This window comes from Protopterus annectens, chromosome 6.part0 (genome assembly GCF_019279795.1).
Source record: "Protopterus annectens isolate FY-2018-M chromosome 6.part0, PAN1.0, whole genome shotgun sequence".
NCBI classification, from domain to species: domain Eukaryota; kingdom Metazoa; phylum Chordata; order Ceratodontiformes; family Protopteridae; genus Protopterus; species Protopterus annectens.
In genome coordinates this window covers 33,118,928-33,143,334 of record NC_056737.1, presented here as the reverse complement: position 1 = coordinate 33,143,334, position 24,407 = coordinate 33,118,928, and the positions used below count along the sequence as shown (strand labels likewise).

At 43.0% G+C, this 24,407-nt stretch overlaps 1 protein-coding gene across 3 annotated transcripts in view; it reads right to left on the bottom strand.

The window, feature by feature from the left end:
• Window positions 1-24,407, bottom strand: part of RPAP1 (RNA polymerase II associated protein 1) — a 2,926,740-nt gene that overhangs the window by 2,398,497 nt on the left and 503,836 nt on the right. The window lies entirely within an intron of this gene.

Here is a 24,407-nt window from a genome sequence, read left to right as displayed (position 1 = left end):
AATAAACCATGAGCAGGTTTGGGGGAAGGACGGTGGGAAGGTTGCAGAAAAATGAAGTGTAACTACTCAGATGGAACGTTATGGCGAGTACATAACTTCTTTATTTGAAGTAGTTAACTTCATTTTATCTGCAACCTGTGGGACAGAGTCCCCAGCTACTCAAACTCCTGGGAGGCCCTCATGGAAGGATATTCCTGAGCACTGCAGAGCCGAAGGATTCTCTGCCTCTGGAGATCAAATCCAGCTTATAATGAGAAATGAAGGTATGTGACCTCGCCCAAGTTGATGTTGCACAAATGTCGTCCAATAAAACCCTAGAGCAAAAGACCTTGGAGATGGCTTTACCCAAAAAGAGTTTAGAAAAGGACACAAATAACTGGTCAGACTTAAGGAAGGGCTTTGTTCTGTGTAAATAAAAACAAAGTTGCCTGTGAACATCTAGTAAATGCAGTTTATATTCTCCCTTGTTCTGAAAATTTGGAAAGAAAACAGGCAGGTTAATTGTTTGATTAATGTTTGACTCAGAAGCCACTTATGGCAAGAAAGAAGGGTTTGTGCAGACAGAAACCCTGTCCTTATGGAAGATCAAGTAAGGGGGCACGGCAGACAGATCCCGAAACTCAGAAACCTGCCTAGCCGACGTAATGGCCACTAGGAAGGCTGTTTTCCAGGATAAAAACTTCAAATCTACTGATGCTGCCTGTTCGAAGGGCGGAGCAACTAAAGCCTGGAGAACCAAGGTAAGGTCCCAGGGAGGATCAGAGTCCTTAACCGGAGGACGCAGAAGAAAGGTGCCCTTAAGGAAAGCCTTACACAGTCAAGAAGAGGTCACAGCATGCATGTTCTCGCCGACGTGGAAATTCGAAATAGCTGCCAGTTGCACTTTCACAGTGGAGGAACTACCCCCTTGCTGAAAAATGTTGGCTAAGAAATCCAAGACTGCAGGAACAGGGGCTGTAAAAGGATTCAGGTCCCTCTGAAAAGCCCAAATAGCAAATCGTTTCCATTTACTGTGGTAAATCTTCCTAGTGGAGGCTTTATAAGATGCCACCAGGATAGTTTTTACTGAAGATGAAAGACCGGGAGTCCTGGAAATCAAGGGAACTGGAGCAACCAAGCCATCAGCTTGAGGCTGTCCAGGTTGAGCGGACAAGTGCCCGAGGGATGAGAAATGAGATCCGGGCAGGGATCCAGAACCCATGGAGGAGCTAGAACATGAGACCAGAGGAAGGGGAACCACACCTGACGAGGCCAGAACGGGGCAATGAGGATCACTTTGCACCCCAGTCGGTAAGCTTTCTGAAGAAACTTCGGAATGAGTGGTAACATGGGATAAGCGTACAGTAACCCGGGATGCCAAGCATGGACCACAGCGTCTCTGAAGGGATCCCCTGGTGAGGGAATCAGAGAGAAGAACTTGCTGCACTTCACATTGGAAGGAGATGCGAAGAGATCGCAGCAAGGCCGACCCCTCGCAAGGAAGATCTCCGCTATCGACTGTTTCAGAGACCACTCATATGGCATTAGAATAGCCCAACTCAATCAGTCTGGTAAAATGTTGGAGTGTCCCGGGATGTGGGTTGCAATCAGAAATCGACTGGTGGAGATCGCCCAATCCCACACTCTCATTCCCTCGAGACACAGAGGGTAAGATCTGGTTCCTTCCTGTTTGTTGATATACCAGACAACCAACATGTTTGTCTGACTGAATTGCAACAGTTCCCGGAGGAAGAACAGTGTGGAAAGCTTGCAACGCTAAAAGCACCGCTCATCTCCAGAACATTGATATGCAATCTGGTCTCGATCTGGGACCACGTGCCTTGGACAGTCCTCCCCAGATAATGCCCCCCCCTCCCCGAGCTGGGGGGCATCCATGGTCACTGTGGCTTGGGCTGTGGGTGAAACAAATGGGCGTCCCAATAAGATCTCCAGTGATTGGAGTCACTAGAGGAGTGACGCCCTGCAGGCTTTGCTGATTTGAATGGGATATTCCATGGGGAGATCTAGCCAAGACCACTGTACGGCTAGAGTCCACTGAAGAACATGCATGTGAAGACGTGCACAGGGGAGGCTAGAGATTGCTGCCGCCATCGAGCCCAGGGCTCTTAGAATGTCGCCTGCCTTCGGCAACCTGGGGCCAATAACTACTGATATATGGGCCCGAAGACTCTGGACCCTGTCTGGAGTTAGAAAGACTTTCAGTTGAAGGGTGTCCAGCCGTGCCCCAATAAAGTCCAAGATCTGCACTGGGTCCAAAAGGGACTTAGAAACATGGATAGTGATCCCTAACTGGTCTGTAAGATGAAGGACAGAATCTCTGGCTTGGCAAAGAAGATGCTTGGTGGAAGCAGCGAGGAGCCAATCGTCTAGGTAAAGGAATACCTGAATTCCCTGAAGCCTCAGGTGAGCCCCTACGACTGCCATTACTTTGGTAAACACCCTGGGGGCTGTGGTGAGACCGAAGGGTAGGGCTCTGAATTGGAAATGATTGGCTCCCAGCCAGAAGCGAAGGAATCTCCTGGAACTTCTGCAAATCTTGATGTGGTAGTAAGCGTCCTGGAGGTCTATCGAGCACATCCAGTTGCACTCTCAAAGAAAAGGTAAAATGGACTGTAGGGTGACCATCCAGAATTTCTGTTTGGCGACAACCAGGTTTAAGGTTGACAGGTCCAAAATGGGCCTGAGGTCCCCCGTCTTTTTTGGCACTAAAAAGAACTTGGAGCAAATGCCTGATCCGGACTGATCAGGGGGGACTGGTTCGATGGCTTGTTTGTGAAGCAGCTTGGAAATCTCTAGCGCTGCTGTCTCCCTTTGAGCAGGTGGGACATCTGGAAGGTGCTTTGGTTTGACAGGAGGGATAACAAATGGGATGGTGTAGCCTCTGGATATTATTTGAAGCACCCAATGATCTGCAGTTATGGACTCCCAAGCCATTGCATGAAATGATAACCTTCCCCCGACTGCCTCCAGAGTAGGACAGTCGGACAACCCCTCACAGCTGTTGCATGGGCATGTCCGAAAAGGGCTCCCTAGACCCAAAGTTCCTTGGACCCCCTCTGCCTCTGGTGCAGCGTCTGTCCTGTCCCCTACTGCCTTTAGGGGACGAGTTGTCCTGAAAGTCCCAGGAAAACTGTGATTTCCGGAACCACATCTTCTTTTGCCCTCTCTGATTCCTAGAAAAGGATCTTTGAGGGCTAGAGAAGTGGATTCTGATGGCAGACAAAGTCTTCCCATCTTTTTCACTCTGGACAAGGGTGTCACGTATGGTCTTCCCAAAAAGAGAAGAACCATCGAAAGGAGCACTCGTGAAAGATGCCTTGAAGGGGTCCGCAAATTGACACAGTCTGAGCCAAGCGTGTTGCCTCATAGCCACGCCAGTCCTAGCCACCCTAACTGCTCCTTCCATAGCATGGGAAAGGAGGCGCATAAACATATTTGAAACTGACTTCAGAGTCAACATTTTCACGGAGAACAGACACTTGTCCTCCGGAGACAAAGACTCTGGGGGCGACTCAGCTAACTCTGTGACTAGGTCTCACTGCAGTCGTATGACGTGTCAAATAGTTAAGTGCTCGGATGAAAAATGTCGCTGAAGAATACACTCGCTTCCCAAATTGATCTACCGCCCTGGACTCCTTGTCCAGAGGGTGGACAGAGGAATCTTCCTAAGCCAGTTCTCTCTTGGTGGCTGCTGCAACCACCATAGCATCCACGGGGGAGCCTTTATATCAGGTCTGCCTGTCTGAGGCTTTAGAGAGGATCTTGTCCGGGCATTTAGGTATCGGCTCTATGGTGTCAGGCTCCTTCCATGCCCGCGTGGTGATAAGATCCACCAAGGGATCCACAGGCGGGGACACCCAGGACGTAGATGGGTCTGTGGCAAAAGCCTCCAGGAACACTGATTCATCCGTAGAAGGTTTTGGGGCTGACCAACCTCCCCTCTGGCGGAGGATCTCCATGATGTCTCCAAAGGAGACATTCTCGGGAGGTGACCTGGGGGAACCTTCTCCTTCATCTAAATCAGTGTCTTCTGTCAAGGATTCGGAGGAGTCCAGATGCCTCCTTTTACATGTGTGCTTACGAGGATCCTCTTCAGTGGGACTCTCTGAAGAGGGCTCGTGAGCTGCAGGGGGTTCCTCCAGAGCACGGGCTGTCCCTGGGACAAGCTGAAGGGAGTCGTAACTGAATCTGAGGGAGTCTGGGTGGAATCCAAAGAAATAAGCTGGGGTCTCGATCCTTGGGAGAGAATCCTCTCCAGCACGTTGAATGCCGATGGAGAGTGCACCTCCTTAGCACACAAGGAGGAGGCTCACCCCGCGTCTGCCGTGAGGATTTGGCAGAGGCTGGGGTAGCCGGAGCTCCGAAGAAACGGCTCGGATCAGACATCAAAGCCGAAGACACCTCCATCCTCTCGGGTCTGAATCCCCATCCTTGGCCCCGAGAGCCACTCAGATCCGAACCGGTCAGATCCAAGGAACTGAAGGTAATCACCGGAGTCAAGGCTGGAGGAACCATCGGCACCGAATCCCCAGCTCCAAAGATCCTTGGATCCATAAACCCCGAACCTACAGCCCAGATTGTGGAAGGAGAAATAGGATGAAAGAAGGGCATGGTGGTCCCCCCTCCAAAGGGAGAGGGGCCTGGCAGGACTCCCATCTGGATTTGGGTCCAAATCAATCTCATCATCCTGTCCATATCTATCTCAGAAAGACTCCCAGTCGAGCGCGAGGAAGTGACCGACTCGGATCTAGCTGGATGCTGTGAAGATCTGGATGAAGGCCTCGGCTCCGTTGGCTCTGGGGAGAACCTAGGGGAGTGGAGCCAAAGAGACACATGTCTTGACACCTTGAAAGGCGGGCTAGGGAAGGACTCCCGATCTGGAGACCATTTATGGGGCCTAACCCCTTTCTTCTCTCTATCTCTGTCCTTTCTCTTCCAGTTGCCTCCCCTTCAACAGGTCTAGTGGGAGGATAAGTCCCTGTCTGGGGGGGGGGGGGGGGGTTGGGTGGTAGCTGTGGAAGCCGAGACCGAGGAAGATGAGTCCAGCATAGAAGCAGGGAGAAGGCCTTTAGTCACCAGTTTTGCCTTCCTCTCCTTTAAGGCCCTAGGATTAAACCCGGCACACACTCTGCACTGAGTAGACAAATGTGGAACTCATAGACAAACAACACAGAGTGTGTGACCATCAGCCGGTGAAAGCTTATGGCCACACTCTGTGCATTTCTTAAATGTAGGTTTAGGCTGATCTGCCATTCTACACACACACAGCCACACCTACTACACTCTAACACACTAAAAATCAAGCACACCTAAGGGGAAGGGTTGGCCTACACTAAACTACTACACCAACTACAACTACTAGACTAAACTAGTTTTTATGACGAACAAGCGATTGGGGGAGGAAAGGGAACTAATTAAGACCAACTCTCATTCAACAAGGTAAAAAATATTTTTCCAAAAAGCACTTACTACAACCCTAAGGTCAGAGCTACGGAGACCACGATGCTGATGCACGAAGTGGCAAATGAGATCTGGGGGAAGGTAGGAGGTGGTGATGTGTAAGGGGGAGGAGCTTGGAGCAGATCCTTGAAAAGTTGCCGGCTTTGATACAATATGGATCCGAAGACCCACAGGTTGCAGATAAAATTAAGTTAACTACTTCAGATCTAAGATTTTTACTGAAATTGTTTAAAATTATGGAATATGGTGAAGTATAAACATATGGAAATTTCACTACTTAAGCTTTGTCTATGACATTGTGAGGACTGTAATATTAACCACCTTTATATTATTTATTTGTTTGCATTTGTTGACCGGGATAACCTGACTGGTTCATGACAGACACTTTTCTACATAGTCCTTTGAGAGAAGTTCCTCAAAATTTTAGTAAATACAAAAAGTTGTACAAAATTCATTGGTAGTAGGTAAGCAAGCAGTACTACAACTTCTAAGGAAGCAATGAGAATCAAAACAGACAGTATGAATTTAAATCAGTGGTGCACAACGTCCAGCCCGGGGTCAAATCCGGCCCGCCATGCAATTCCATCCAGCCCTCAGAGAGTAACCAAAATTTTTTTTTAAAAAAGTGAAAGAATACTACGCCTTGCCCCAGTCATGCAAACTTTCCAGCATGTGCTTACTTAGCTAATTGATTGCAGTTGCGCACACCTCTAATTTTAGCAGCGGAAGTAACTATTGTTTCTTGTTTATAACTTAGAGTCTTGTAAATAACTTTCTGCAAGAGTTTGTAATAAGTCATGGCTGCAAGCCAGAATAAAGTTAAATGCAAAGTTGATGTAGAAAACAGGCAATTTCATGACTGCTGTCTTAAGTAAAATACCAGTCACCTGTACCCAGGGTTGCAAGATGTCTCAATTTCAGCGGGACTGTCCCGGGATCAACAGCCCGATCCTGAGTCCCGCTCTGCTGGTCAAAATCCTGGCGAAACAGCCTCCACTTTATTTTTTTCTTTGATGGGCCCACATGCCGGTATAGGAGCCAATCAAAAAAAATCGCAAAACTGAGCTACTTCTGTTTAATTTTCTCCCTACCTGACCCATCAGAAATCCGACAATCCTGCATACCTACTGTTAACTCGTAATGACCTACTATGTTTTGAGGTGGACCGCAAATGCATTAAGAATTGGTGTAGTGGCCCTCCCCACAAAAAGGCTGTGCACCACTGATTTAAATAAAGGCCCCTCAGGGGTTGCTAGGACATACTACAGACAAATATTTCTTAGTAACTATGTATAATACAGTTCCGTTTATAAAATCTATTACACTTGGATTATTTCAGCAGGCACCAGTTGGTTTTGCATAGCTTGCAGTCACAGTTCTGTTTATGAAACTGACATTACAGTTAAATTATTAAGTAATTACATGAATGAGTAATTTGTTATCTGTGCCAAGTTTTTTGTAATACTTGTGTACATTCTGCCCCACATTGCCTGTCGATCATCAGCCCCCACCGGCCAAATGTCCCATTCATTCCCTATCAGTGGGCTAAGAGTCATCATTTAGACAGCCATTAGGGGTGGTTTCAGTTTTTTTATTTAGCTGTACATCTTTCCTGTGGAGGATGGCTTACAGTTCAGAAGGCAGACATGCAATGTTGTGCAATTAGCAAGCAAACTTTTGATTTCTTATAAAAAGGGCCGTAGTATTTCTGATATAATAGTGCACAGTAAATTTCAAATGCCTGAAGTACAAATACATAGACAGATTATTTTAAGATATGGCAATTTTAGGTGTGGGAAATGTTCTATTTGTTTTCATGTTGTAAAGAACTTTCCTACTATTAATTTTGTAAATTTTTTTCCAAATGGATGTTATACTTGCAATACAGAAGGAATTGTGTATATTTTGAAATGTCCATGTAACAAGTTTTATGTAGGTGAAAGTGAAGGAAAGTTTAAAGTGCGTCTTCACGAGCATATAAGGGACATTACAAAAGTTAACTGTGATGGTCCTTTAGCTATGCACGTTAAAGAATTTAATGTAAGTAATTTTAAACTGTTGCAAGGCTGTGTTTTAGAACAAGTGGGATCTATTTTTTTTAGACCCTGTAGCAGTAAAAGAAAAGTTGTTGTATAAAGAAGCACGTTTTACTTAGAAATTTGATACCTTAGTTCCCACGGGTTTAAACACAGAACTTAACCGGAAGTTGTTGTTGTGTCTTTCGGCTTTTCCCGGTTAGGGGTCGCCACAGTGGAACTCCGGTCTGCTAATGACTGGCAGTAGATTTTTTACGTGCCGAGTTGCCAGCCCTGACACACAACCTTCAACGAAGGTACGCCCATTCACGCATGTCTCCACACAGAAGACGCTTTAGCTGAGAATCGAACAGGATGTCTTACTGTGAGGCGACAACGCTACCGCAGCACCACCACCTTAACCGGAAGTATTTGATTTAATTAATTGTTTAATTGACTGAATATATATGGGGTGAGGGAAGCTGCATTGTATTTGTACTCCTTGAAGGCTTAACAGCTGAGGCACTAGAGTGTGTGAAAAGAGAATAAACTTTTTTGCTCAAAGAATGTGCCTTCCTTTTGTGGTTCTATTACATTTTGTTTGGACTTGCAGTGTCTGTTTAGACATACAATGGACAGCCTACACATCTGTAAGGGACATTGCCAGCATGCAACTCTATCCCTTCCACTCAAGCACAGAAAGTGGTTTCCCGGTCTTTCACAGCGGTGAAGGAAATGAGACAGAGGAAGGAGATAGCGGTTAAATCTGTGGATGACAAAAAAAGATTACAAAATTTCTATGCCGGCTAGTAATAATCTACATACTAATACTATCAAGATTATCATTAGAAATAACTGGAAAATAATATAAAGTTGTATTAAATTTAAAGATAAAGTGGGTGACCAACCTCAGTTTATTTACAAAAGAGGTAAAAGCTTTAAAAATTATTTTCAAGGGAAACTTAACAAGTCCATTTTGGTCAACAATAAGAACAAAATTGTTTAAATGTTCTAAGTGTAAGTTATGTCATTATTTATTGACTGGGGTAGACTAGGTTAACATTAATGATTTTGTATATGGATCTAAAAGTTATTTTTCATGTAAAAGTAGATTTGTTGTATATTTAGTGATGTGTCAACCTTGCTCTTTTTATGTTGGACGTACGAGCAGGGAATTATGCAAACGTATCTATAAACACAAACATGCTGTTGAGATAGGTAATGTTAAAAATGCTCTAGCAAAGCATTATAAAACTAGCAGTTGTTTAGTGTGATTTAAATTCTTTTAGAGGGAATATTAAATTAAGAAAAAAGTTTTGATGCAGAAGAGGAATTAGGCTGGCGAGAGTATTTGTGGCAGGTAAGGTTGAATGCCTGATTTCCACCAGGACTAACCAACAGGGATGACTTTGTACCCTATTTAAAAAGAAAAAGGCTGCAGCATTGATGAATTATTTTGTTCACACGGTTAATGTTCATGATGTGATCGGTGTATGCACTATTTAAACTGTCAATTGTGTTTTACATATTATTCAGTCTGGGGAAGTCATTACAAGTGACGAAAGCGCTTACTAAAGTGGTGTTCATTACACGCTTTTTGGATTATTCCTGACATCTTTATTTTTTAAATTATGGTAGATGTCTTTAAGATCTGGTCAGGCACATCTAACCATCCTTCCTCAGAAGGGATATGATGGACTGCACTGTAACCATCCAGAACTTGACCTTTTTCACAAACTAACCTCAGTCTGAGGTCCTTGCTCTATTTTTGGTACTAAAAAGAATCTGGAATAGACCTCGAATCCTTGCTGGTGTGGTTGGACCTCTTGGATGACTCCTACTGAGAGACTGTGACTCTCTACAGCTGCCTGTAGTCTCTGACAGGGTGGAACATCTGGGTGATGCTTATGACAAAGGTTTGCAACCTTTGAAAAGGGAATGTAATAACCTCTGAATATAACTCAATACCCATACGTCTGAGGTGGTGGCCTCCCAAGCTTTTGGGTGAATAGACAAAAGACCCCTGACTGTCTCCAGAAGAGGACAGTCGGGCAATCCTTCAGCTTCCTCCAGTAAATTCCAGCCCCCTTTTGTCTATTCTCTGTACCACTAATTGCAGTCACACCATCAACAAAATCTCCTTTTTCCACTCTCATATTGGCTTAGTTCTTTAGTATATTTCTGCATATAATACTCTGATTGACTGTTATTCTCCTGAAGGATCTGCATCCAAAATCCCATTATTTCCATATTTCTTAAATTCCCCCCTCCCAGCCTTCATCATCTTCCCTTTCCGCTTTGAACTGTAGCTTTTATCTTGTGTTAAGTATAACAGCCTTAACTGTGTAGCTCTGAAATATCTCATCAAATCAGGTAATCCTAAACCTCCTTATTTTGTTGGGAGGATCAACTTAACCTACTTGATCCTTGACCTCTTCCTACCCCAAATAAAAACCTTCAACTCTTTATTAATTACTGTTCACAACGTATCCTCTGGTTGATAAAAACATGTTTGACATGTAAATAAAACTAAAGGGACAAAAACATTTTACTGCTTGTATTATGCTAGCCATATCAGCAAGTAAGAGCTTCCAGTTTCTCAGTTTTTTTGCAATACCTTTTATTTAGTCCCTTGCCACATATACTTAGCAGCGATAGCCAAATCCTTTATCTTTTTTAATCCATACTCCTAAATACTTCATTTTATCGTGCCCCCATAAATATTGCTATTATTAGACCAATTCATTTGTGTACTTTTAACAGGGAATGCAAATGCTTCCATTGCCATACTCAAAATCCCAGCTTACTCTGTCAAATGCTTTCTCTGCATCAGGAACCACCAACAGTGGTATTTTCTTATATTCAACTTCCCACTGGATCATCATTTTTCTGTTAATGTTGCCGAATGTTTGCCTCCTCCTCCAAACTTATTAATGTTGGCATTACCTTTGCCATTCTAGACAAACACTTTATAATTATGAATAAAGAAAAACAGGAGGCCAACTCAGCTGACAGCATAAAATGAAATCCGTCACAGTCAAAAAATCCAGCAACGATGTAAAACACAGCTTCTTAGACACCAACGAAGTATTTAATTTCCTTTAATGAGTACAGGCAAGCGCTTTCACCATAGAAGGCTTCCTCAGGCCATTAACATTAGATAAAAGAAGGTTGCATTTATATAAAACATTCATGACATCACTTCCTTAATTGATACATAATTCATTAAATAATTATTGTTATAAGTATTATCATAAAAAACACACAATATTGGTTACAATTAAAATTACATATAAACTAGATTTTAAACATCACATAAAAATAAATACTCAACTATTTCCTAAGCTTTTGACCTTTTAAAATAGGTTTAATAGGGACCCTATCGTTCAAACCTGGTGGGGCATCTGCTCTTAACCTAATTCTCCATTTTGTCTCATTTTGTTCCGTTCTATTCCATACATCACCCCTTCTAATAGAAGGCAAAAACTTTTGAATCATCATAAATTTAAAACAATGATCTGTAGAAGTTTCTATTATATGTTTTGACAATGCATTTTTGATAGATTTTATTCTTATGTTATATATATGCTCCCTCACTCTATCTCTCAAGCGTCTATCATTTTTTCCCACGTAAAACGCAGGGCATGGACAGCAGGTCGCTAGATAGGCTACGTGCTTGGAATTACAGTTAGCTGAATGGAGAAAATTATATTGTACTAACAGGATGGATAAAAAATCCTGAAGTATTAATATATGAGCAAAAGTTACACCTCTGACATGGTTTTGTAGGTTCATTGTCATTCTTAATGTATGCACGTGATTCTATACGCCCATAACTACAAAGTATCCTATGTAGATTATTCCTATTCTTATATCTAAATTTTGGGACTTCATCTACTATCTTATTAACTTCAGGATCCACTCTCAGTATGTCCCAAAACTTTTTATACGCATCTCTAATATATCTGTCATCCTGGGTATAGTACATACTAATCTGAGTTATTTCTGTCTCTCCATAAACTTTTACAGCATGTCCTTCCTCATAATTTTCTTTATCTGCAAAATATGGAGACACTGTGCTTTTCCTTAGCGTATCCACTGTAACTATATTTTGTTCAATCTCTTCTAAAGTGTACGCTCTTTCTAATAATCGATTTTTCAACTTATCCATTTCTTCTCTATACCCTTGATCTGTAGGATTCATTCTAGATGCCTTCATAGCCTGTCCCTTTATGATGCTCCTAAATATAAAATTAGGATGCATACTCGATCTATGTAACAGAGAATTTCTGTAACAAGATTTCCTATGCACACCTGTATTGAGCAGGCCACAGGGTAATCTCTCTACATATACATCTAAATAAGAGATGTATTCTTCCGATGCTGACATAGTGAACTTTAAGTAATGAGTCATAGAATTCACTTAATGAAAAAATTTTTCCAATTCAGAAAGTTCAGATCTCCAAATAAAAAACAAATCATCTACAAAGCGAACATAAAAACATATGCTTCGTTTATAGCTGTCTAAATTAAATAGTTGTTCAATTTCCCAATCAACCATGACAAGGCTGGCATAGCTGTTGGCACAAGATGTGCCCATTGCTACGCCATCCTTTTGATGAAATATCTGATTATCAAAGGTGAAAATATTATAGCTCAATACCACATTCATCAGTTCACAAATAGTACCAATTTAATTTCTAGTTATATTCTGATGTTCCTCTAAACATCTACACACACTCTCAATTCCTTCCTTATTCGGAATCTGAGTGAAAAGTGACTGTACGTCCATAGTTACCATCCAAAATTTACATGTTTCTGGTATATCTCTCATTACATCATGTAACATAGTTAAAAATTGTTTCGTGTCTTTTAAGACATGTACATATTTATCTACAATAGGTCTCAATTTAGTCTCAAGATATAATGAAATTGGTTCGGTGACCCAACCTTGTCTTGTAACAATTGGTCTCATAGGTGGGTTACTCTGGTCTTTGTGTATTTTCAGTAACCCTTGAATACATGGTATTAGAGGTTCATTAATCAAACAATATTTATATAAGTCATCACCTATTGTACCTATATCATGGCTATTGTAAAGGAACCTAGACACTTCATCAATAATTTCATCAACTCGTGCATTATTAATTCTTTGATAAAACTTTTTATCACTTAACATCTTATTCATACTTAGTATATACTGTTCAATATTCATTATAACAATAGGGCCGCCTTTATCTGCGGGCCTAATAGCTATACTAGAATCTTCTCTAAGAGTCTTCATAGCTTTTCTCAATTCAGGACACAGATTACCATACCATTTTCTATCCCTATTATTTTTATTAATGTCATGTAATTCTTGTTCAACAAGTTTAGAATATGCTTCAATAAGTGGGTGCATATTAGGAACATAGGTACTAGGTTTTCTAAGTACGTTCACATATTTTACATTGCTATTACCATAATCTAACTTTAATTGAAGATTTCTTACAAATAATTTTAGATCTAAAACAGAATCAGTGATATCGCTTTTTGTGGAGGGTATAAATGATAAGCCTTTCTCTAGTAACAGACTTTCATTTTCAGTCAAAACTTTTTTAGAAATATTCCAAATTAATGTGGTACTACTTTTTCCCACATTTTTTTTCAACGTGGGTCCTGTAACTTCCTCTTCTGTTAACCTCCTCTTCTGTCTCCCTCTGCTCATAGAGCGATCCCTCCCACCCTTCCGAATCTTGGATATGGGGAAAGGGGCCATCTCTCTATTAACATTCATATCTTCTCTACTAAAAGTAGGTGTTTTCTTTCTAACAACCTCACATTTATTACTATTGGTCTCTAACGTCTTACCATTTGTATTCGACCCCATATTTTCAGTTCTACCTACTGTTAGAACTTCTACATCTCCCAATTCAGTTATTGTATTTGCATCTTTCTGACGTATATCAGCTGAGGTTACAATCACATTATTAACAGCATTATTAGCAGCATCATTAACCACATTCTCAAATTCATTACTAGTTAAAGTACTATGTTTAACATTTCTTCTTACAACATTTTTAGCAGCAGAGTTCTTTTTACGTGGGCAAAACTGATAGACGCTTGAGAGATAGAGTGAGGGAGCATATATATAACATAAGAATAAAATCCATCAAAAATGCATTGTCAAAACATATAATAGAAACTTCTACAGATCATTGTTTTAAATTTATGGTGATTCAAAAGTTTTTGCCTTCTATTAGAAAGGGTGATGTATGGAATAGAATGGGACAAAATGGATAATTAGGTTAAGAGCAGATGCCCCACCAGGTTTGAACGATAGGGTCCCTATTAAACTTATTTTAAAAGGTAAAAAGCTTAGGAAATAGTTGAGTATTTATTTTTATGTGATGTTTAAAATCTAGTTTATATGTAATTTTAATTGTAACCAATATTGTGTGCTTTTTATGATAATACTTATAACAATAATTATTTCATGAATTATGTATCAATTAAGGAAGTGATGTCATGAATTTTTTATATAAATGCAACCTTCTTTTATCTAATGTTAATGGCCTGAGGAAGCCTTCTATGGTGAAAGCGCTTGCCTGTACTCATTAAAGGAAATTAAATACTTCGTTGGTGTCTAAGAAGCTGTGTTTTACATCGTTGCTGGATTTTTTGACTGTGACGGATTTCGTTTTATGCTGTCAGCTGAGTTGGCCTCCTGTTTTTCTTTATTTATATACTGACTTTTTGGAGGCTTGCATGTGGAGCATTTGTTTTGTTTTTAACTTTATAATTATGATTTAGAACTGAGATGAGCCAATATAAAGATGGTTCAGAGGGGTCTTTACTAACATCTTTAAGTATTACAGCCATCACAGCTTTTTCCAGGACGCTGGTGCCTCTCTTCCTTTTAAAATACTGTTAAACAATACCTTCCAAACTTTTATTACTTTCTTCCCTCCTATTTTCCAAACATCCACTGGTGGGGAAGCACAAGTGCCTCATCTTTACTTCATTACCCTACATTTTTACCTTAGTAATTACTGCAGCATGATCCGAAACAGTTACTGGATGTGTGTCAGAATTCCCAATTAAATGGATGTGTTCCTGTGAAATATAATTTCTATCAAGTCTCGCCTAGTTACTGTACCTTAGAGAATGTCTTTCGGCTTTTCCCAGTTAGGGGTCGCCACAGCGGAACTCCGGTCCGCTAATGATTGGCAGTAGATTTTTACGTGCTGGCTTGCCGGGCCTAACGCACAACCTTCATAAATTCTCTTTGAGTTCCTGCAGCTGAATTCATGTCTTCTTTCATACTCAACATTTTCATCAATTTCTTCAGACATCTATACTCTTGTTCTATTTTCCACTCTAGACACCCCCCCCAGATACATCCTCATTGTTGCAAATCAAATTCCTGTCCCCACCTGTAAGTAATATTCCCTGTTGAAACCTGATTATCTCTCCCAAAATTGTTTTTAAGCTCCAAAATAGCAGTTTTAGGGGGAATATAAATATTTTCCAGTGTAATCCTCATCCCTTGCCAGTGTCCCCTTAATACTACAAATCTACCATTAACACTTTCCCCTCTTCTATCACTACTGGACCTCGACTAGCAATTAATATAAGTACTCCCCTTTTCCTTTGTTCTTGATATTCTGCAGAACATCCATTCTGATACCCTTTCTTTATCAAATTCATAGTCTCAGTTCTTTCCAAATGTGTCTCCTGCAAATTTTACAAGACTTTTTGTTTTAATAAAAACCCTCAAACGAGAAACCAAACACACACACAGAACACCCCAATAACTTATTAACTTAATACAAACACACATAAATATGTACATCTTCAAATAATGAAGTTTAACCCTCCTAATAGGAGTAACAGCCCCAATCAGAGAGCTGCTAATACAGACATTAATTAACCTGAAATTAAAGTTATCCATGCTAAGACACATGTCACTGTATGTGCTTCTACTTGCACTGCTTGGTGTCTGTTCATTTTTTATCTTAATTCCCACTACCCATGTGAAAACTACTTCTGTACTTTCAAAAATTTCAAAAAATTTCATTAACCTTTAGCCATGAAGAAAAAAGAAGTTAATGTTTTCACCATAACATTCCATCTGAGTAGTCGTACTTCATTTGTCTTCAACCTGTGGGTCTCGGATCTGACACAGCCGCATTTTCCAGCTATGGATCCAGGCTTCAGAATCCTCCCCTTACCCATAATGCCCCCTTGTCTCCCTTCTCCCTTCAAATCTAGTTTGCTGCCTAAAAGGTATCAGATACCCGACCCAATATCACATTATCATAAAGAATCTTCATGACATTTCCAGGCCTAGACAGAGTCAAGGGCCACACACTTTATGCAAAGCTAAATGCAGACTGCACCAATGATAAGGTCAGGGGGAAGGAGGGGGGGAAGGGTGAAGACAAATGAAGTACAACTACTCAGATGGAACGTTACGGTGAATACATAAATTCTTTATCTGAAGTAGTTTACTTCATTTGGTCTTCAACCTGTGGGACAGAGTCCCCAGCTACCAAAAACTCCTAGGTGGCCCTCATGGAAGGATATTCCGGAGCACCGCAGAGCCAAAGGATGCTCTGTTCCTAGACACAATGTACAGCTTGTAATGTGAAATAAAGGTATGAGATGAGGACCAAGTAGCTGCTGAGCAGATATCGTCCAGAGACACCCTAGACCAGAAGGCAGCTGACGTAGCCATAGATTGAGTGGAATGTGCCTTCACTTGTCCTAGAAAAGACCTACCTTTCACAGCATATGCTCGAGCAATGCATAGAGAAATCCAGTGAGCAACTGTTACCTTGGAAACTGGCTTGCCTAAGAAGGGTTTAGCATAGGACACGAATAGTTGATCAGACTTATGAAAAGGTTTCGTCCTGTGTAAATAAAATCTCAATTGTCTATGGACATCAAGCAGATGCAGTTTGTATTCCCTTTGTTCTGGAAGTTGGGGAAAAACTGGTAAATTGATAGTCTGGTTAATACTGGCTTCAGAGGCCACCTTTGGAAAGAAAGATGGATTAGAGCGCAGCGACACTCTGTCTTTGTGAAAGATCATGTAAGGTACCTTAATAGAAAGAGCCTGAAGCTCTGATACTCTTCTAGCTGAGGTAATGGCCAGCAAGAAAGCAGTTCTCCAGGTTAAAAATTGCAAATCAACTGAGGCTGCAGGTTCAAAGGGTTCAGAAACCAATGCCTGTAACACTAAGGTAAGATCCCACGGAGGCGGAGGTTCCTTAACTGGAGGTCTAAGTAAAAAAGCACCTTTAAGCAAGGTCTTGCAAAGTTTGGAAGAAGCCAAGGAAGACATATTCACCCCCACATGGAAATTAGAAATAGCTGCCAGTTGCACTTTAACTGTAGAGGAACTATGATGAAAGATGCTTGCCAGAAAATCTAAGACTGCCGAAAGAGATGCTGTGTAAGGGTCTAAAGCCCGCTGAGTGGCCCATATGGAGAAACATCTCCATTTATTATGATGCACCTTTCTGGTGGAGGATTTGTGAGGCGGTACCAAAATGGACTTTACAGGGGATGACTATCCAGGAGTCCTGATAATCATGGGAACCAGAGCAACCAAGCCGTGACCTTCAGACTGTCCAGATCTGGGTGAGGGATCCCTGAGGGATGAGAAAGAAGATCCAGAACTGGATCCAATGTCCATGGAGGAACAACTAGATGAGACCACAGTGACGGGACCAAACCTGGCCAGGCCAGAATGGGGCGATGAGGATCACAGTGCTCTCCAGCCTTCGAGCTTTCTGAAGAAATTTCGACACAAGAGGAAGCGGTGGATAAGCATAGAGGAGACCAGGAGGCCAAGCATGAACCAGTGTTGCCTTTGGGGGCTTCCCCCTCAGAGGGGTTCAGAGGGAAAAACTCACTGCATTTCGCATTGGAAGGAGATGCGAAGAGATCGTAGCACGGCAGACTGACTTTAGAAAGATCTGTTCTGCTACTGAAGGATTCAGAGACTAATTGTAAGGCATCAGGATAGATCTGCTGAGCCTGTCCACTAGAATGTTGGACTGTCCCGGAATGTGCATTGCTACTAGAAAGCAGCCGGTGGAGGTCACCCATTCCCACACTCTTACGGCTCCTCGACAGAGGGGATAAGATCTGGTTCCCCCTTGTTTGTTGATGTACCAGACTACCGCCATATTGTCTGTGTGAATGGCAATCGTCCCTAGAGGAAGATGAGCATGAAGTGCCTGCAACGCAAGAAGGACCACCCTCATCTCTAGAACGTTGATATGCAAATCGGTTCAGAGGGGGACCAAGTGCCTTGGATCATCCTTCCAGAGCAGTACCCCCCCCCCACCCTAGCTGGGAGATGTCCATGGCCACCGTGGTTTTAGGAAAGGCAGGGTGAAAGAAGCGCCCCTTGAGGAGATCTGGGGATTGAATCTACCACCGAAGGTAGTCCTTGCATACCCTTGAGATTCTCAATGGAAAGGAGAGAGGAAGGTCTAACAGAGACCACTGGACCACAAGTGCCCACTGAAAAACTCTCATATGAAGGAGCACCATCAGCAGGAGATTGATCGTGGCCACCATGGAGCTCAATGCCCTTAGAAGTGCTTTGGCTGTAGATACTTGAACGTAAAGAATTTGTAAAGCATGAAATCTTAGACTGCGTATTCTGTCTGTGGTGAGGAAAACCCCCATTTGAAGAGTGTCCAAATGCGCCCCAATAAAATCCAGAATGTGTACCAGAGCTAGAGAAGATTTGTTCAGATTGATGGTAATACCCAGTTTGCTCGCTAACTGAATGAAGTAATCCCTGGCTTGGCACAGTAGATGCTCTGAAGGGGCAGCAAGAGCCAATTACCCAGGTACAGAAAGACCTGAATACCCTGGAGCCTCAAGTGAGCCGCTACAATCGGCATCACCTTGGTAAACACCCTGGAGGTTGTGGTGAGACCAAAGGGAAGGGATCTGAACTGGTAGTGATTGGTTCCCAGCCGGAAGTGAAGAAACCTCCGGGAGCACCTGTTTTGATGTGGTAGTACACATCCTGGAGATCGATTGAGCACATCCAGTCTTTAACATGCAAAAAGGGCAGGACAACTTGAAGAGTGACCATGTAGAATTTCGCCTTGGGTATTTACAGGTTTAATGTGGACAGATCCAAGACTGGTCTGAGGTCCCATGTTTTCTTTAGCATTAAAAAGAACCTGGAGTAAATGCCGGATCCGGACTGGTCTGGGGGGACCAGTTGGATGACTCGTTTCTTCAGCAGCTTTCCTATACCTACAGCTGCCTCCTCCCATTGCATGGGTGTGATGTCTGGAAAGAGCGTGTTCGGATAGGGATGCTCCTTGAACAGAAAGAAATATCCTCTGGATATGATTCGCAACACCCAGTGATCTGTTTTAACGGACTCCCGTGCCTTCAGGTGTAGAGAAAGGCGACCCCCGACTGCCTCTAGAGATGAGCAGTCGGCCAAACCCCTCAGGGTTGCTGCCCTAGTCTCTCCAAGAAAGGTTCTCGGAACCGAAATTCCTAGGACCCCCTCTACCTCTCGGGCTGCGTCTGTCATGGCCCCCTTTGCCTCTGGGGGATGGAGAATCCTAAGCATCCCAGGAAAACGCCTAAGACTTCCGAAACTACATCTTCATTGTTACTCGCTGATTCCTGGAAAAGGATCTTTGAGGAGATGAGAAGCAGATCCCAACGGCAGACAGTGTCTTCCTGTCCTTCTCTCTCTGAACCAGTGTCTCTTTCTCTGATTTCCTGAAGAGGGAAGAACCATCATAAGGGGCATTGGTGAAAGACGCCTTTGAAGGGCTCCGAAAATTGACACCACTGGAGCCAGGCATGACGCCTGATGGCAACGCCTGTTCCAGCCACCCTTGCACCTTCCTCTGTAGCATGACAGAGTAGTCGCATGGACGAGTTGGCAACCGCTTTGAGAGTGGCCATTTGGGTGAACGTCTTTTTGTCCTCTGCCAACATGGACTCTGGGGTAGACTCCGTGAGTTCCCTCATTAGATCTCTCTGGAGTCAATGATGTGTGCCATATAGTTTAGCACCCTCACTGAGAAGGTCGCTGAAGCATATACTCGCTTCCCAAAACAGTCCATTGCTCTTGATTCTCGATCAGGGGGATGAACAGTGGAGCTCTCCTGCATAAGCTCCTTCTTGGTGGTAGCCACCACCATCATCGCATCTACCGACGACCCCTTGTTCCAATGTGTTCTGTCCGAATGGGGGCTCAACACTTTGTCAGGGCGCTTAGGAATGGGGTCTACTGTATCTGGCTCCTTCCATGCCCTAGATGTTATCAGATCCATGAGTGATCAGCAGGAGGGGACAACCAAGAGGTATATGGGCCCAAGCCAAATGCATCCAGGAACAAAGACTCATATGAGGTCGGTTTTGGGGCTGACCGTCCCCCACTCTGGTGGAGGAGCTCCATGCTGTCTGCAAAGGAGACATCCTCGGGGGGGGGGGGGGTGACAGTGGTGAACCTTCCCCTTCAGCCAAGTCCATGTCTTCTGTTAGGGCCTCTGGAGGAGAGTCCAAGTGCCTCCTTTTACACATATGTTTGCAGGGTACCTCCTCAGGGAGACTCTCTGAGGAGGACTCGCAAACCTCTTGTTGTTCCAGTACTGGAACTTCCTGGGGCATAGCAACCATGGGCTGTCCCTGAGACGGCAAGACAGTTTGAACCACACTCAGAGCCAAGGGGGTCTGGATGGAGTCCGAGGATGAGATGGTCAGAGGCCTCAACACCGCGAGAACTCTCTCCACCACATCAAATGCTGAGGGGGAAGAAACCTCCTGGGATGTATTGGTGGGGACCGTCCCCCCCTGACCTGACAGAGGAGTCGGACCCGAGCCTCCAGGAGCCGAGATGCTGAGTGAAATGCTCTGCTCCTAAGCGCTCAGAGCAGAGAGCACCCCCCTTGGATCTGACCCTGAGGTTACGGCTTAGAGAGCTTGAATCCGACAAGCTAAAGGCAACAGCCGGTGTCGAGGTACATGGTACCATCACCGCCAACCCCTCGACCCAGAGGGTCCTCGGATCTAAAAACTCCGAAACCGCCAGTCGGATCGGAGAAGGAGTTATTGGCTGGAAAAAAGGTTGCAAGGAGCCCCCTCCGGAGGGAGAGGGTGCCGGTAAGACCCCCATCTGGATCTTAGTGAGGATAAATCTCTGCATCATCTTTTCCATCTCCGCTTCGCTGAGACTCCGGGTGGAGCGGGAAGATGCCACCAAAACAGGTCAGGAGAGCCGGTGGAGAGAAGACCTAACTGGGGACCGGCTACGAATATCCTCGGGCTTGGGGGAGAATCTGGGTGAGCGCAAAAGCGGAGACCCAGGCCTAGTTGGAGGCCTAACTTTGAGTGGCGGACACGCCTGCGACGAGCAGTCAGGGGACCACTCGCGAGACCGGTCTTTCTTAGACCTATCCCCTTTCCCGGACCTCTCGGTGGATGTTTGAGTCCCTGAGGCTGGGAAGAGGAAGTAGATGGAGCAGCCGCTGCTATCCCTGCTGGGGAAGAAAGGACTGCAGTCCTTGAAGAGGGGAGCACACCCTTCAGAATCAGTTTGCCCCACCTGTCCTTAAGTGCCCTGGGGTTGAAGCCAGCGCAAAAAGGACAGGGGAACTTAAGGTGGTCTGCACCTAGGCAAACCAAGCACAGAGTGTGGCCATCTGCCTGAGACAGCTTATTAACTTAGAATGGAAATGGCCTTGCTGGGACAAGCAAAAATGAGACAGTATAGACTTACATCAATAACTGCATGGTGCCAATAGCAATGTAACAGGAAACATATATGGAATGAAATGAACATGTGAATTTGGCAAAGAAAGGATTTCAAAATGGACAGTTATCCGAGACAAAGGAAAATGTTACAGGGGCAGAACAGGAAAAAAAAAAACAATAATTGAAGGATTGTAGTAGTACAGGGCTATTGGTAGGTGAGGACATTATGCTGGTACGTATTTATAGTCCACCTAAAACTACTATTATGGACCTTAAGAGAATTTTCAGGAGAAATAATAAGGTTTCAGTAGAGAATATAATTTATAGTGGGGGCTAGAACCTGATTTGCAATAGTAAAAATATATCAGTGAGACTTAGAAAATTATAACAAAAGAAGGTGGATTTCTGAAAAAAAAACAAAAAACAAAAACAAGAATATTTGTTATTGAAGATGTGAATTCAGCAACAGAAACTCAAACAGAATTTATACATTATTCCCCAGGGTGCAACAAGTGAGCTATGGTGCATAAAAATACACTGCACATGAGCATGTGCACTGAACTGAAAGCTTTGATACACATCCAATTACTTTTTCAAATCTTGAAAACTCAAACACAAAAACACGTATCACCTGGAGAACAGCAGGAACACTATTTTATTATAAAAAAATTGAGCGCTTTCGTCCCTCTCACTGGGGACTTCATCAGAATATATGTATATTCTGATGAAGTCCCCAGTGAGAGGGACAAAAGCACTCAATTTTCTTTTTATAATAAAGCAGTGAGGAGTAGCCTGGTCTTGTCTAAGCTTGGATTTCACTTAGGAAAGCTTATGGTGTGCTTTTGTGATTGGCCAGAAGGCTAGTCTGATTGTTTAGTCACATTCAGTACCTGTATAAACTCAATGGCTGCTCATCGCACACCGGTGGTTAATACAGCCTTATACAGATGCAGGTGCATACAATTTAACTACTTTGCATGTTGAGGATCACCATCCTGTGAGTTTAGCATTAGATAGTTTTGACTGCAATCCACAAATTTAATCTTACATAGTCTTGTTTGTAGTTTAAACTCCTACAGCGCATAAACAAGCCAGCTGTAAACCCCTCCTGTAAAATCCCTTTATAGACAAACTGATAAGGATCTGTAACCATGGATATGCACTGTCTTATTTATCTCTGCAACTAGTTTGCTGGATACAGGCATCCTGAGACAATGTAGCAATTGCTTCATGTTTACTGACAGCCATCTAATTCTTAACCAAACTGAAGTAATACGTGAGAGATGTACTTACACAATATCACTGGAGGCAAAGCTCTCATATACAATACCAAAGAGGTTGTCAGTAATGTACATACTATACTCAACACAAACAATATGGACCAGACGCATATACCCTCATATGCTAAGGCTCTGAAATGAAATCTTCTTAAACCCCAAATGCCTCCCAGATGTTGCATTTACAATAACTATACTCAGCAACTTTAAAAGCTCTCCATGAAAACAGCACCCCCCACGGCACAAAGCCACATCTCATGACATCTCAACTTGTAAGAGCATATGGCAAGCCACAACATTACCGAATACTGTGATCATTGGAAACGCCATTGTGAAATACATAGATTTCCCACTCATCCAGATGAGTAAGGGGAGAGTCTTGGTCAGATGCCTGTTAGGGGCCAAGATCTCCCACGTCACGCATGCACTCAGTTCAAAGTACCAATATGACTCAATCATAGTCCATATGGTTGTCAAGAACCTAAGATGCACCTCCCAAGATTATAAAAACAGAAACACATGAAAAAAATAAACAAAAGAAAGACATGATGGAACTCTCGGACTGTGTGTCCCAGTTTGGTACAAGCCTAGCATTAAGCAGTGTTCTACTGTCTCCAAAGATGATGCCACAATTATGAACAAAAGATAACGGACTTCAATAAGTGGCTTAGTTTTTGGTGTTATTCAAAGGGGTTAGAATATTCGTCAGCATGGGAAAACATGGTCAGTAAACCAAGCTGCTTTGCCAGGGATGGTCTGCACTTTTCCCTTCCAGGCTTTTGAATAATGGATAAAATCTTGTCTCCCCCCCACCCCCCAACTAGTGCATTTTTTAGGCATTGCCAACCTGAAAAACCTTCTGTATTCTCCAAGGATCACACTACAATATTAACAGAAGATAACCGATTTAAATAATCAGCTTAGTTTTTGGTGTCATTTGTCAACATGGGAGAATACAGTCAACAGCCCATGCCAAGGATGGTCTGCAATTGTCCCTTCTCAGCATTCAAATACTGGCTAAAACCCTGTCCCACTCAAATAGTGCATTTTTCAGGAATTACCAACCTAACAAACCTTCTAACAAAGCCAGATCTCCTCATCCTGGAGAACGAAGACATCTATACAGTTACTGAAACATGGTTTAAAGCCAAACAGAGTATCCCAGCAGTGCAAGACTACAATGCCTTTCACACATTTACACCAGCTACTGCACAGGAAGGGACAAAAGTGAGGGTGTCTCAATTTACATCAAAAACAAACACACCTCAAGGCTGGTCAAACAGTATGGTACACTTGAGCTTCTCCATATCCAAATTACAGTAGTCAAACTTCCATACCATATCCTTGCAAACTGGTTTACTATCATAAGTATGAAACGCAGTTGGCTGAAATGCGGTAATATCGACTTGGAAAAACTGAAAACGGAGTGTACCGACGTGCATATCAGTATGCGAATTCGACCTTACTCGACATTATTAGAATGCAGTCCTACACAGCACCAGACGTAACATGAGGATTTTGCAGGGACAAGCCACCTTGCACTCCCTGTGGGGGCTGCGCCCCACACACCCCCTGCAACTCAAGATCGCACTACAGTGGGGAAAAGGGTACAATTCCCAATCCCCACTGTACCACGATCTCTAGTTCAATGACCGACCTCATCTTTGCGAATGTACTGACCATTCCCTAAAATAGAACTAGCACAAGGGAAGAATCAGCAACATGGGTTGGCCAAATGTTATTCAACAACCTGTGCTTACCAAAACTTCCCTCAGCAATTTAAATGTAAACCTTGCAAACTACAGGTCTCCCTCTACAACCCAAGAAACCCATAACAGATACCTACTGGAAAAACTACCCATTCAAATTAGCACCATATTCATGGGCAACGTTAACTACTGATGATAAACTGGGAATCATA